The sequence below is a fragment of the Aptenodytes forsteri genome, unplaced genomic scaffold (genome assembly GCF_000699145.1).
Source record: "Aptenodytes forsteri isolate BGI_AS27 unplaced genomic scaffold, ASM69914v1 Scaffold193, whole genome shotgun sequence".
NCBI lineage: Eukaryota > Metazoa > Chordata > Aves > Sphenisciformes > Spheniscidae > Aptenodytes > Aptenodytes forsteri.
Genome location: NW_008795405.1, coordinates 4,425,408 through 4,441,868, shown reverse-complemented (window position 1 = coordinate 4,441,868; position 16,461 = coordinate 4,425,408). Strand labels below are relative to the sequence as shown.

Below are 16,461 nucleotides of genomic sequence, written 5' to 3'. Positions count from 1 at the left end.
GGTCATTTAAAAATAATCTAAGCCTACACCTAATCAAAAAACCCTATTGTATGGGCACTATTTATCTTTCTACTTCAGAAAAATTTCTATTCCTTTTTGCATCAGAAATCTAGAGAACAAACTTTATCTTTAATAATACTCTGCATGTTCTAATCTTCAGCTTTTATCCTCAGGAGACAACTTTCCCTGAGGTAATTCCACTACTTGATTGTTCAGTGTAGCCTGTAGACCATTGTCCAAGGCAAAGGCTTAGAGAAATTTTACAGAAGATATCCAACCATCATATTAATCTCATATTCCTTTTTATCCTACGTTCCACTTTGAATAAGTTATTGCTTGCAGATGCTTTTCTGCTGACCTTTGGGACTGTTTTACACCTTAATTCTGCTTCATATAAAGTTTCAGCAAGGCCTGGACCATTTTAGATATTAACTTGCACTTCCTTGGCAGTTTTTTGAGAAATGCCCATTTCATCCGCATTCCAAAGGGACCATACCGTCCCCTCACTCCCATATTTGATGACTATACTCCCTTCAGCTATACTAACTCATACTTTTCCTTAGTTTGGCATCCTTCAATGATGCTATATGTGTCATGTCAGTGAGCTCCCAAGGTTTGAAGGAATCCCCCAGCACTCCAAACGTGGGGGCAGAAACTGACAATATGTTTGCACACACAGTTCTAGAAAGATTACACTGCGTTCAGAAGCATGGACTAAAATGATATGGTATGCTTCTTCATGCTGGTCTTATCCATGCTTAGGTAATTCTGTCAGACATAAAGGACATAAGTAACAGAGAAATGTAACAACAAAAACTACCAGGGTTGTTAGTGAGACGTTATCATTACAAACCTTCAGACCTAATATTGATCTCAGGGAAAATTCTCCAAAGAATAGTCTGTTTCTATCAAGAATAATCAAAGCACTTTCAGAAAAATCAGACAACAGAGCTGTTTATATTAGTACAATAAAGCACCCTTTTACCTTCAAACAGCATTCCTTCCATACTTTGAAAATTAATTCCAGGTCCTTTGAGGGTCTCTAGATTCTTTTAAACCACTAAATGAGTATATTTATGTTCCATGGCCTCATTTAAATTTGCCTAAAATCTAAGAGTCAGTTTGCTGTTCATCCTTATAACTGCACATTTCCAAGCACGCCATCCGTACTCTATTAACAAACAGCTCTGACATGGGAAGGGAGGCAGGACACACAGATCATAAGCAGCACCACAAACCCGTCCAGCATGAGACACAGTGATGAACCTTTGAAGACTAAATGTACTGTCTTTAAGGCAGACACCTTTAGCTATCTTGACCTATTTCCATCCTCGTTTTTAAAAAAAAAAAAAGCACTTTTAGATTCAAAGCAATCTTCAGTGTCAAATTTAGCCACATCATACGGGGCAGGCTGAGGTTTACCAACGAAAGAATTAAAGGAGTTCTACCCTCCCATTTGCACAAAACTATACTGCTAATGCTTGGTGGTGGTTTGGACCTGGCTGGCAGCCAAACTCCCATCCAGCCGCTTGCTCACTCTCCTTCCTAGTTTGTCCTCCCTTCCACTGAGAACAGGAGTGAGACGGCTTGTGGGTCAAGATAAAGACAGGGAGATCACTTACCAATTATTGTTGCGGGCAAAACAGACTCAGCTTGGGGAAGTTAATGTATTACCAGTTAATATATTCTTATTTATTTACTGATTTGGTTAGCAGGAAACAAAAAGACAAATACTAAAACATAGGGAAAGCAACTCTCCTCCCCCTTTCCCAAGGTCAACTTCACTCCTCCACTGCAGACTCCTCTCCTCCTCCCTTGCTATCACCACAAGTTACACTCAGTCCCCTCAGTGAGGCAACAAATGTGCCAGGGGTGGAGGAGGGGGTTACGCCAGTACACAGTGGTTTCTCTCTGCTGCTCCTTCCTTCTTACACTTTTCCTCTGCTCCAGTGTGGGCTCCCCATAGGCCAGTTACTTTGGGAATATCCTCCTCCTCCAGCATGGGGTCTTCCATGCACTGCAGTGGATATCTGCTCTGCCATGAAGCACCTCCTCCTTCTCCTCTCACCTTGATGTTACCTATGCTGTTTATCATCATTTTCCCCCCACCTCCTCTTCTTGGCAGCTTCTGCCCTTTCTTGAATATGCTTTCACAGAGGTGCCACCAGCTTGGCTGATGTGCTCAGCTGTGTCCTGCAGTGGTTTTGGAGCCAGCTGAGTCTGGCACGGGACAGCCCCTGGTCTTGTCCCAGAGGCCACCCTGCAACTACCACCTTGCCATGTACACCCAAAACATGGTTTTACATATATGATATGATACAATCAGATGGCTGCATAGCCCCCTCTCTTGCTTCTCCCAGTGGCATTTAAACAAGCTGCATTCACATCTGTGGATACACCACATTTGCAGCACATTATTTTTGCAGCGATTTGCCCGCTTATGCTAGAGTTCGTAATGCTTCCTGTCATCTCTGGATCTAATTTATACACCCAAGACAGTGCAGTTTGACAGCAAAATGGACCACAGGCTCTTTAGTCCAGGCAATATAAGCCAAAAGTCCCAAATTATGCAGGGACTAATTTTTTTGTTCTCATTTTAAGCTAGTGACAGGAACAACTATTCTCCCTTTCACTCTTCCATTTGGCAAAAATATACTTCCAGTGAAGACAGGCAATGCCACTAGGCATCACACTCGAGACAGAAAGCAACAATCCCACCAGAGAGCACAGCCCTGCAAATGAACTCATCCTGCCCCATATTTGCCTGGTTTCAGGAACTTATCACCCGTTCGTTCCAACAGGCAGGCGGCACAAAGAATTTGTTCTAGTTGCACTACAGTCCAAAAACCACATCAATATTAAAAATGACTTCTTAAAAAGCACTGAACAAAGCTCAGCAGCTAAAGCTTTGAGCTCTTTGACTAGCTCAAATGCATTCTTTGGACCTGGCCTTGCCCGGGTGATACAAGTGACCTCCTAATCCCCAAATCACTTACTGTACCAGCAGTTCTGGGAAAGGAGCAATACAACTCATCCTCCCAGGAAAAGGGTGGCTTTTGACACAGGAGTACAAATGTGAAAGGCAAGAAGCTTCTGTATGAAGCTAAATTAATTTTTTCCTTTGGCATCCAAGGAACCAGCAACTATCCAGTGACTATCATCAGTACTGAGCACCACCTTCATGGGTAGCTCCAAATCAGGAACTTCTTTCAGTGAGCACTGGGGAACACGCATGATGAACCAAATTCTAGCACAACTCCATGAATGCTAATGGAGGGATTGTGCACTCATAATACCTCTGTGGAAATCAAAATTTGCCTCAACAGTAACAACCATGATATATTTAAAAGTCATTTAAAAACTAGAATTTGCCATTTTTGCTCAAGACCATGTTTTATTCAAAGAAGAAAGCAACGAAAATCAGGCACCACGTATATCTCACTGTAGCAGTATCAAGAAGTCTACTGGGTTATCATCACTTTGGTCACAATGATGTGTATCCTATTAAGACCAGGAGTTATGCAGAGAATACTGAAAGCACTATGCAATATGTAAATGAAGTAGGCAAAAGACCTCACATTACTCCTTTTTGCCTATTTCTACATTTTAAAAGGCAAAATACTCCTTCTCTGTGCCTCTATAAAGCTCTCATTTTCCTAAACATTACTTCTTTTCACAGCTAGTTTTGTAACCTAAGTTTTTCATTAAAGAAATGAAATGAGTCTGCTAACAAATAGCTCTTGTGAGAGAAGGGGGATAGGAGTAGTGCAAGCAGGAAATGCATTGTGCAGCTGATCAAGGGATGTTAAGACATGGCTGAAGTAGATCAATATTGGGTGCAACGCTTCAAAATTGTGTGCAACAAGGGATTACCCTCTGTCCCCAAAGAGCAGCAATCATCCTTCAGTGCAGCTGCTCACATTACAAGTGATGTCTTTTCAATTACCTCAAAGGCCAGATTTACCATGCTCTGGTCACAAGTTCAGAAGCCCATTAATAACCATCTTGGGAATCACTGCAAGGCTCCAGACTACATATCACATGATGTCCTCTCTGATACAGGTTTTATAAACTGAGCCAACATGTCATCGAATGTGTCAAAATGCTTATTTCCTAGACTGACAATAGGAAGCCAGAGGACAGCCCCTCTCCCTTCTAACCCAACGTTATTTAATACCAGCTGCCACTGAAAGCTGGAAAAATATGAGTGCTCAGAGAAAAGAATTACATGCACAAAGTGTTGAAGTTATGATGAAGAACAATACATTAGATGGGAACTTAAAGCTTTTGGTTGAGAACGTGTCCTTTAAACTGATCACACTCTACTGCTGTAAAAGGATTTTGAAACAAATGTGATTGGATGACATCTGTGTGCAGATGCACTGAGCTGGGTCTACACAGCAAACCAAGCTCAGAACCAAACGTAAGGTACAAAGATACCCAACACAGCTTGCAAAGTCCCAACTTGGTTCTACAACAGAGTAGCAACGCTTATCTGGTGCTGCAGCTGAGTGAATAAATCCTCCTGAGCATAGCTGAGCATTCAGGCGCAGAAGCAGTGAAATCTTCCTGCAGCTGCAACTTCTGGACTTGTATGTTTGAATTTGCATTAGCCCTGGGATATCTTCATGATGTCCCATTGTGCTACTCAGGTAGACCAGAAGAGCCTGGAGGGATTGAGGGGGAGGTGCTGACACAAAGAACAGGCAATACAACTCCCTTCTGTAAATGCAGCTGACAGATAAACATCAAAACCAGAAAGGAGCTGAAGGACAATATTGGCACAAAGCAAATGGAAGTTAAACTGACATACATGAATACATATAGATTGGAAAATAAGTTAAAGTTTAAAATTGTAGGAAAAATTTGACTTCAGAACAGCATTTCAAGAGAAACAGCAGAAGCAGAAAACCAGAAGGGATGAGGTAGATCTGATACAGCCAGGAAAGAAGCAGTGATGGTGCAATTGCCTATAAAGGTAGGGGACTGGACTTGATGACCCAGATAGTCCTCTCCCTGTCCTGTGCTCCTAAATTAAGATGCACAGCCAGCAACTCTGAAAACCTCATCCATTTGTGAAGCTCCAAAACTAAGCAATGATTTTTCCTCCATCAGAAAGCCAGCACGTTTGTTACACAGGAAACAAATTCTGATCAGAACACAAACTGATAAGGATTTTTAAATCAGTTTCAAGCAAAACAGTTTTCTAACATGTAAGATAGTCTGAACTATATGCCTTTTTCCTTCAGATTCTAATCAAAATGGAGTTTACCTCATTTTAAAAAAATCAAGGTAGTTTACAGTAACCATTGTAGGAGAACTATATTTAATTTGGCTCCCCACAGGTTAAGATTTAAAGAAATATAAATGAGAAACCACATCCTCCTTCCCTTCTCCACAGAAACACAGAGCAGAGAAGACAAGAATAGAGTGCAAGGGCTTGAAAATACCACAACAGTAAGAACCACATTTCTGCATTAAAAGAAACAGAGAAGACCTGCACGAGTAAGGACATAAAAGTTCTTCGAAGTAACAAATACAAGAAGAGAATTATCCACTCTCACGACCAGACAGAATCAGTACAGTTAGACTTTAACACATCACAGGAAAATCCTTTCCATGTAACAGAACAAGGAACTAAAATTCCTTTTGTAAAACCCTCCTGAAACTGTAAGGGTGCATAATCAAATCTTAGTGGTGATTGAAGGCAGTAGTTTTGTAAAACTGTTATCTGCAGAAAGGTGCTGACAGTCCCACGCACCTCAGGATGTTGGATGCTGTGGAGTCCAAGCTTACACACTCAACGTGATCAGACATCCTTCTTGAAATGACCCTTCCTGCCCCAACTGTTCAGTACACTTGTACACCACCACCCAGAAAAAAAACACGCAAAGGGAACCCCCCTACCTCTCCCTTGACACCCCCCTAGTTGCATAGCTTAATTACCTTTCAGCAAGTCCCAAATTTTTTTCCACGTGTTGCCCAGCTCATTGTATGAGCAGATCCAGTGGCTACTACTGGAATGCTGTGTTAACCTCTCTGTTTTGTTGTGGAGATACATTTACTTCAATCTGCAATGCTGCAGCACGTGTTGCCCACCTGAATTATGCCAAATGATCACTGCCCATTCAGGGCCTAGTCTCTGTAAATATATTTGGGATGCAATATACCATCTACGAAAGGATAACCTGCAGATAACAAGAATGTTTGTAAAAATTGTTTTAGCAATGCACCCAAAGACAGACTAGATCCTTTCCCCTTAAACAAGTGGAAAATGCCTGCAAAGTCAGAGGATCTCATTCCTATTGCTAGGTAAAATAGTATACTAGAAGCATGACATGGTTCCCTACAGAACTGGTTAATCCCACCATCTCTTTAAGCATCATACTAAAGGGTTTTACATAATCCAAAACCTGAAATCCTGTATGTGCTACTGGCTTTCAGATGAGATTGTCTAAAAATAATAGAATAAGAAAGACATGATAAGATAGCAAAGGAAGCCTGAGTCAGTATAAGATACTTTTCTTTGCCATGCTTAATGATTTCTATTACCCAGCTTCCAGAAACTGCACTCCTGACATCAGTAATTTACAAGAATAAAGAATAAGCTAAAACAGGGACTGTGTGCACTGAAAGTAAATTTGGACAGTCAGAGCTAGTAGTATACTTGGTTATCAGGTATAGGCAAAAACATGCTTGGCCAATGCTTTACACTGGCCCAAATTATACCAGTTATATGAGGCAGTCAGTCTCTTTCTGTAGGCTGCAAAGTGCTTAAACAAAGCACCAGGAATTTAAATGTAGCAGAAGAAAAGATATGCCAAGATATTTAAGACAGCTTTCACACTACATAAGCTTTACTTCAACTGGGTTTCAGACTGTGTGTTTGCAGTCTCCCCCATCCCAGTTTTACATAAGGAGACGGAAGAGGAAAATGCCTGTATCATGTATTTAACATAAAAGCCTTTCAGATCAGCAGAAAGCCTTCAGTTCAATCATGCTTTATGTACTGAAAGGTTAACTAACGGGAGAGGCTTATTAGCACAAATAATACCACTTCAGCCTGTGATCCCAACAACACACAAAGTAAGTAAGTTCAGGCCCCATCAGCATTTAAATGGAGAGAAAAAACAAAACAACAAACACACCACACACCACCTGCTGCTGTAAAATCAGTCCTCAGACGTTGTGGGCCACAGCAGCTTTCCAAGGGCACTACCCTCGCCCCAGCTGTTGGTATTGAACCCCTCTCAAGATGGAGAAGAAAGCACTGTGAAGCCTTCTGATTTAAGAAAAGATGAACATTCAGAGCCAGCTCCAATTCTGAGGCAATAGCTCTAGTTACATTATTTAATCTCTAATGCCTCCATTTTCTCATTCTATAAGGATGTTCATGTGTACCTTTCAAAGAGATATTGTGATGTATTGTAATTGTATAGATGTTTTAAAGTGAAATGCATGCATACGTTTTAGGCGTCATAACAACTGTTAAGGCAATGTTTCTGAATAAGAACAGTGCCCCTTGCTTGAAAACTCATGGTCAGAAAAACTCACAAGAACTTGGATATTAGACTTCTAGCCAAACTCCAGTTCAGTGCAATTTCTCCTCAAAATTGTCTCTGCAGTATCCTGGTAGAACAGAAAAAGCAGCATTTTCTTTCATTTCCCGTGTAAAACTGTGCAGGACTAGTTTTTTACGTTCTCTAGAACAGTTGATTTTCATCCCAGAACCAGCTGCATATCAGTGACCAAGTTATCTTTTCCCTGCACTGAGTTTTGAAATCCTCTAAGATTAAAGTCATAGCGCAAACAATGCGTAACCTTGTTCGGATTAGATCAAGTTTATATTTTGCTAGTAAGATTCAATAATATGTTCCTGTTTAAGATGTTCTTCCTATAGGCTTAACAGAGAAACAATTAATTTCGCTGTATCTGATGTCATACCAAACAGTTGTTAACCTTTGATGAGAAGATTACGTCAGATACCAAGCCAGGGGTAAATTAAACTGACAATTGCCCTTGTTTAATTGCTTCTGAGTAGCACTCAGTATATTTGAATGTGCAGTGAGTTATTATCATACCTTGCTGCTATCCATTAACATGAAGATCAAGAATTTTATTTTACGTTTTTGATGCGACCATAAAGAAGGTGATAAAGGCTTTAATTACAAATTGATTTAATTTAGAAACTTTCAGTGCAATTTATCCAAGCATACAGAAGTAAGACGGGTTGGTCTGAACAAGCTTGTAAGTTTGATGTTTCTTGTAAAAGAGAAAAATAAATATATTGCCAATTGTTACTAGAGTCTACAAATATAAAAGATTTTAGCCACTTTCAGAATGAACACTAAAAACCTCACACTCATCTCCTTCAGGTCTTGGATATTTCAAGAAAAGAACTTCAGTGGAGATTGTCTGGGTTTCGTTCTTTGACCCAGCTGGAGAAAAAAAAACAACCCACACTGCTTCACTCCTTTGTATTTAGTACTTGAAAGAAAACCATTAAGCCAAATCTCAATTTTCTCAGCATCAAAAAGTCCCAGTATTTCCTGGTTTACTCACTCACTGACAAGACTGTGTGACAAAATGTGAAAATCCCAATTACTGAAATACTAAGCGGACATAATGCAAAACAATAAAGGCAATTCAGCTCACGTTTTACTGAAATTATGATATATAATATAGTCCTAGATGACATACTCTACATAAACATTATAGTCACAGGAGAGAGTAAAATAAATATTAAGCCAAACACAGTATTTGTTTATACACTGTACAAGAACAAGCAATAATATAACATTTATTGCCATACAGGGTCTTTGGATAGATACTGTGAGATACTCTGAGATTTGATCATTTAACACCTAATAGCAATTCACAGAACCACAACAAATCCTCAGACAGACCTTCACAGATTAAACAAATTTCAAGCTTCCAAATTTATTTTAAACAGAGGCTATATATTTAGGGATGAATCTCTCACATGAGCAAGCCTGTTAAGATTTTTGCTTCTAATTAGGAGAGTGTTTTTTATTTCTGCACTTACACTGAATTACTAGGGTCTGACTTTGCAACATGTACAACACTAAAATGGGCAAATGTGTATTCTGAAAAAGATGCTGTTAATTCTGTCCACTATACCAAACCATGATCTTATTAGTAGAAGTCTTCTTCCTTGAGGAAGCAGCAAAGCTCTCTCTTTTCATGGAAAAATCAGCAAAGGTAGTGTATTTAGTTACCCATATCTTTAAGCCAGGTTTCACAAAATTACCCATTTAACTTCCCATTGATTCTTCCTCCAATTCTTAATTTTCACTCTCCACTGTCCAGCTGAACTCAGCTGTTCTGCAGAGCTAAAGCCCCAAGATTATTTTCAGATTTGTGACTCTAATCAGGCTAACTCATGGTCCAACTGGCAATTTTACCATTCATGCTAACATCGTCCTACCAGCTCTTTCTTCCATATCTCTAATCAGCTTCACAACCTTCAATAACAACAGCGAAAGCACTAGGATCTATGCACAAACTGTCACCGAGTGAGGAGTTAATGAATCCCTGTATCAAAGCACTGAGCTCCCATGCTGCCTGAATAGAGCTAGGGATCTAAAATCCATCATCTTTAGCCACAGGACATCAGTGCACTATTTCCTGCACTGTTGCATTCAGCTGCGTACGTTCATTCATACACCTGGTACAGCCACTGGCAACAAAGCAGTGACTGAAGCTCAAAAGGTCATTGAGATAACTTGATGAGGCGTAGTGCCAAATTGTGCCAGCCATAAACAGACACGCTGGTGTGAAAAGCTCCTTAACCTTCAAAGGTTTAGTTTCAACTCATGACCTCCTACCACAGAGACTCTTTCCTGAGAGCTAGTAGATAAAAATAGATGGACCAGTCATTCCTATACATAATGTGAACTAGTTCAAATATATTAAAAATGCATTTTTAACCATCTTTTCACAATAAAAACAGAAGTAGCAATAACACGTTTTAAAGTTGTTTTGAAACTGAAGGTCCATTTTCTGTCTTCAAATTAGTTTTCCTTTACTAATTCTTCTGCACTCTAGGGAACAATAAATGCAGCATGCATAAACATATGGGACTTCATAGACCCAAAGAGTTTAGAAAAGGACAGGAAAAGACTGAGGGTGCTTTGGGACAGGATCCTTGAGTGTTTAAATAGAACACTTCCATTAAAAAAAAAAAAAAAAAAAATCAGGATCTTTGGCAATTTTACACCAGCTGACAAAACAGCCACTGACCTGCATACCTCAAATTTGAGGCTCATTCAGATATCCCCTCTCACAGACAAAACAATGATGCTGAAGTCTTATACATTTGCCATGCTTTTTTATTCTATAAACCTGACATAACTAGCAAGCAGTTATCTTATGCTCCATTTTTTGTGTGGATGATCTGCATATAGTAGCCTCTTTATACATTAAGTATTTTCAAAGTACTTGGTCAGGAACAGAGGCCATCTTCCAGGTAAAGACTATGTGCAATGGGTTGACCCTGGCCAGTAACTAAGCACCCACCCAGCTGCTCATTCATTCACTCCCCCTGCAGTGGGACAGGGGAGAAAATCAGAAGGGCAAAAGTGAGAAAACTTGTGGATTGAGATAAAGACCGTTTCATAAGTGAAGCAAAGCCTCACTACTTCCCATTGGCACCCAGATGTTGAGCCACTTCCTGGTAAGGGGAGGCCTGAGCACGTGTAATGGTTACCTGAAAAGACACAGGCCATAACCATCAGCATCCCCTCTTCCTTTCCCTGCATTTTCATTGCTGAGCACAACATTTTATGGTATGGAATGTCCCTTTAGTCAATTCGGGTTAGCTGTCCTGGCTGTGTTCCTTTCCAAATTCTTGTGCACCCCCAGCCTACTCACTGACTTCTGAATTTATTGCAGATTGTCTTTTAACCCTAAGTTAGCCTTTAGGGTAATTTTACCATCCCCTTTCAAATATCTTCAATAATAAATCATGCGTACTAAGCATGTAGTTATAGACATGAAAAAAGCCAATTATAATACATACAAAGTACCAAGAAATTAATCCCTACAGCATGCACCACACCTTGTTACACAGAGACCGCAAATGGATTTGCATGTCTTGGTGGAATGCCTGTTATGCCTTTGGATAGGCTTTTTGTGAAGGAAATATCTTTGTTATCCATACTACCAATACGTTGGTCGTCTTCTCACTTTCTTAGCTTTTGGTATTTAAATTACACATTAATCTTATTCTTTTCAGCTATTTTCCCCCTTGTCCAGAGAAGCCACAATTTTGGGCAATTTTCTGTCCTCTTACAAACAAATTCAAGTAATATAAAATTTACCAGTCATCAACTAGAAATTACTTTTCCATCTAAAAAAAAGTAGTAACCGACTGTATGCATGCTGTTAATCTGCTTCAATGTTGATTAACACAGACGCACTTAAATCATCTTCTTGTGATCAACATAAAGAAATGGAGTGCAATTAAGATGCAAGTCTCAGCTGAAGATGACTGCCATCCTAAGCAAAAAGGAAGACGTGACTTACAACTTACATTTATTAATATAAATAATTATAGAAAGGAGGTAAACACTTGTGATGTGCTCTGTGTGATCCTCAGAACCCATCTGCAATGCAATAGCTCAATGCTTGTTAGACAGTCTCTTAAAGTTACCTGTTGTTGCTAGGGGACAGTACTACCACCCCAATCCTTGTGGTGCCAGCCCTCTATCTGGCCCATGCAGCTAAGTGGAAACCTACTCCACTGCACACAGTGGAGGTTCTGCTGGGGACATAAGATACTTTTTAAGGTACTGCAGAGTGTGTATGTGTATATATATGTGTCACATCTTATATGAGGGCTATCTTCCCCGTCCTCAGTTACCTTAAATAATATGAACTTGAGTTAGGTTAAAGGCATCCGTAACTATTTAGTCGTAACTTCAAGAATCAACAAACCACAGCTACAAATGTTTATAAAAGATACATATGAAGAAATGAAAGAGAGACTCTGCTGAATCTTCATACACTAACATTGAATCAGAACAGTTATCCCACTCCCTCGTTCAGCTCACTTGCCATCTTGCCTGGTAGGTTAGCAGTCATGGTTTCAAGTCTTCATGCATATGTTAATCCTCAGGTTGCACCTATTAAAGACAATATATTCAGAAGTCTCTGCCAGAGAACTTATCCCTAACAGAAAGCTACATTCAGATAGTTTTTATACATTAATAAATACAGGAGACCTGCAGAGTACTCCCTCAGGTAAGTTGCTTGATTTTGTTTTGGTGGAAAATGTCTTTAGACAGTCTGTTCTTTTAGACCTTCTAAGGTTCCAGACAGTGTCATCTTCTGCTTGAAAGCACATCCTAACTCCCTCCCTTCACCAGTAGGCAGTCTAGCCACTCTCATTCATCAGTTGTTCACTTCCTCAGCTAAATGTGTTACACAAGATGATGTCTCCTATACCCAGCGAGTGAACAATTTCTTGCTTCAACAAAGAAGCCTCTGCCCCACTTCACCTTTTGGTGATCCGCTGGCATGCTTCAGTATAAAACATCTTTCACTGAATACATATTCCGTACCAATCTGTAGGGGCTCATAATTTGTATAAATGTAATTAGGAGAAATGTACACAGTTCTTAACCGTTTCTTGAATGAAATGAGACATGATGGGCATTAAACACTTTGGAACTGATAATTGCTTATGGGACACTGATGCTCAACCACTGCTGGTACTCCAAGAACGGTATCAAACTCAAAGACTTACTTTGTACTGGTTAAAAGCCTGGAAAGGCAAGAATAATAGCACTATTCTAAATGCACATCAATGCAAACAAGATCAAGATATAGTGGAATGAAATTATTTGTATTCACAAAAATTAAACTAAGAATTTTATACAAGAATAAAAAAGGGGGTCTAACATGGTGAAACACACACTTTAAGAGAAAACTGTATCCATAAAGACATTAAAGGCAGCTAAAAAAAGCAAAACACAAGATAGGAGATCAAAGCAGATCGCCCAATTTTTTTCCATGGTTTATAGCCTCTGTAGATATACCTGCCTGCAAAAACAAAACAGGCTACTCTTAAGGAAACCCTCTTATCTCTACTTTCTTGGGTATAAAATGTAACCCTTTTAATGCCCACTCCAAATTTGGCCTAAGAAAGGCTGAAATATTTTGTATCAAGGTGGTTTTGGTTATAGAAAAGTAAAACACAAACACCATTTATTATCTCAGTCTAGCCCTTAAGATTTCCAGTTCATCATACACCCTCTGTGGTTATCCTTCTCCTGATTCCAATTCTTCTACTACTTCTCTCTCTGCTCAGATGACACGGCACTGCAGCACGGCAGTGCAGTTTTGGAGGGAGTCTCCAGGAGACTGTTTGTACAGAGAGGCCAGAATTGTCTCTACAACCATAAAACCCAAACACAGACTTTGGCCAATCACAGTATAACTGAACAAATTTGGCAGAACGTACACGTACATTTTCTTCCATTTATACTCATTCTCATTTAGCAATGCCATCTCTAACGCAGGGAAGACTTTCTTATACTTACTGCTTAAGAATCAGAATATTCTACATCAAATCCTGTACCCTGTAGTTGCAGCCTGGTGCTAAGTGATGGATCCCCATTAGCTTGGGACTACTTAAGCAAAACTCTTCCCAAAATCACTAGCATTTTTGCCCAAGCCTAGAGTTTACTTTTTACAAGCAATTCAGAAACTGGACCAGTCTCACAACACTATTCTGAAGAGCCAGAGGTGAGATGACAGTTTACAATACACATAAAAATGAAAGACTGCAGAATAAACCAGCAGTGCACGTGGAGCATGATTTCTCTCTCCATCACAAGAATGATATCCATCATGACCTGCAGCCGTCTTCCTTCCCCCATTTGATCTCTATGAAGATTTTTGTATGTTGTAAATCACAAAATAGGTGTGGTAGTGTAAAGCGAAGAACATATAGAAACATTCAACCACAACTCATACATGTAGTCTTTTAAGCATCCATTGCGGAAGGCAATTTTCTAGTAGAGGTTGGGACTTGGTGCTTTGAATGAATTGTTGGGGGGACGGGGGGAATCTCATAAGGAGGGATTTGATGCTATAACAACATTCTCTTTCCACATGCTACAGTCTGTTCACACAAATACCTCATGCTCCATATATGACATTGATCTGGATGGTATGCCATCCATTTTTGCAGAGCTGCCAGCTTATACTTCATTGTAAATCAGGAGAGAAAATAGTTTCAGAGGCTGTAATTTTTTGTCATATAAAAAAAGACACCTTAGTCAATAAATTTCCACAATGTCTGAAAGACTCATAATGAAAAAATGAATCCAAACAGAAAAACAGTAAATTAAACAAGAAAATACCTAACTTGTCAATAAGGTATCTTTTTTTGACTTTGAATTTTACAATTAGAAGGAGATTATAAAGAAAATTCCAGAACATAAATGATATTCAAAAAGCAGGCAAACTATTAAGAAGTCTCCTTAGCAGAGCACGAGCCACTTTTACAATCTTTAAAATAGCATCAGATCCTGATAAACCATAGCCTATACTATGTCTTTTGGATTAAATTTTAGTTTAGTGATGCCCATTAGAAAACAATGATCACCAGGTGGCTTTTGTCATCTGTTATCACCAACAGAACATCCAGGGAAGTGTGAGGAGGTCAGAATCCAGTAATTAGCACCCAAAATAAAGTCTGTGACTGGAATATCCAGAAAGGCTCCAGAAGAAGGGGTCTCCCCAGTATTCATCCAGGAAAATCCCTGCTACTTTTATTTTATTATTATTATAGTTGTTCCTGAAAAAGTCAGGTTGCTAAATATACATAAAATAAATTACATTAACATTGGTCTTCCCTGTTTTAATACCCATTTTCTCTTTCTCCTACAATTTGCTTTATGATTTAAGTATTTGCATTTTTAAAACTTTATTTTATTATCAGTTTAATCTGCTTTCATAGCTCTGATCTACAAATTTGTTTTTTCCCCGTATTTCCATTCTAATTTGATCCACACTGCCTTGTTTCTTTTGACACTTGAAAATGGCCTAATGGAAGGACAAGCTTTTGAAGAAAGGAAGACGGAGAGAGTCTTTGAACATGACAGCACAACGCATGTGGTAGTTTTCAGTCAGTTACGAAAGATCTTGGTCTCATGGAAAGCTTGCATACATTTTGCTACCTAAGGGGTCCTATATGGTCTTGCATTTTAAATGTCATTTCAAGATGCACCTTTCATTTCAGATTTTGACTTTTTCTGAAATAATCCTGATGTAAGCTTACTTCTGTGACTTTGAACCATAAACTAGAGGTAATAAAGTCTTACAGACATTCAAGAAGCCAATAACATTTGAAAAAAGTTCCTCTTCAACTTTTGTATCGCATATAACAGCATGAGTCTCAGACTACATTCTTTATTTGAACATTTAGGTAGAGTCAGTGATATATATGATGAACAGTAATACCATACCTAGAAGAGCACAGCAGCATGCCTTTGCTCCTCATGAATGACTCACAAATCCTCCTAATCCATCCTGATCACAAAAGAACAAGAGAAATTAAAGCTGAACGAGTTCTATATATGCTGCTAGTGAATACCTTCAGGGATAAAATTAGCCAAACTACATAGGAAGCGGTCAACAGAACTTTTAGCATTAATATCAGCCACAGTTAATAGCTTTGATTTAGGTATCTGAAATAATCTGAAACTAGCATCATGGCATTCAGAGTAGTTTGAACAAAATATATTGGGAGGAAGCAGAAAAACTTTCATTCCCTTCCTTTCCAAAACTGACTGGAAAGAGAAAGTAATGATTTTTTTTTTTTTTTTTTTTTTTTAAATATGAACGCTTACACCTCAGGTTCAATTTGTTTGATTTGTTTCAATCTATACAGCAAAATTGGTTCTAATGTTAAAAAAAGATCACTCATTAAAAAGTTCATTTGGACTCATTTTTAAGGGTAGAGTTGATAATATTCGAGACCAAGGTATAGAGAAAAACTATGTGCCTTCATCATGGATGCTGAAAAGACTCATTGTGCAAGTTCTTATCTTAATGCAGGTTTAAAATTTCCTTTTTGCTACTTGTATCTGTTGCCCATCTTCCTTCCACTGAGTACCCCAAAGAAGAACCTGACTTCCGTTTTCTCTGGAAAATCCCCCATTAGGCAGCCAAGAGCAACAAGATCCCATGTTAGACTTCTTTTTCTAAGACTGAACAAATTCATATCTCTGCACCTCTCCCCGTATGCCAGGCATACCATTCTCCAGTTAATCGATAGCATTTTACACATCGTATTATAACGTCTGAAGAATAGACATTCTCTTGCTCAGTCATATCCAATCACTTTTGCTTAATGTGAGTTACAGAATTCCAACCCATTAGGCTTAGCATTGTTCACTTTACAAAGTCTTCTGGCATTCTTTTTGTTTT

At 39.0% G+C, this 16,461-nt stretch overlaps 1 protein-coding gene across 16 annotated transcripts in view; it reads right to left on the bottom strand.

Moving 5' to 3' along the window:
• NRXN3 (neurexin 3) overlaps window positions 1–16,461 on the bottom strand; it is a 1,034,251-nt gene that overhangs the window by 265,348 nt on the left and 752,442 nt on the right. The window lies entirely within an intron of this gene.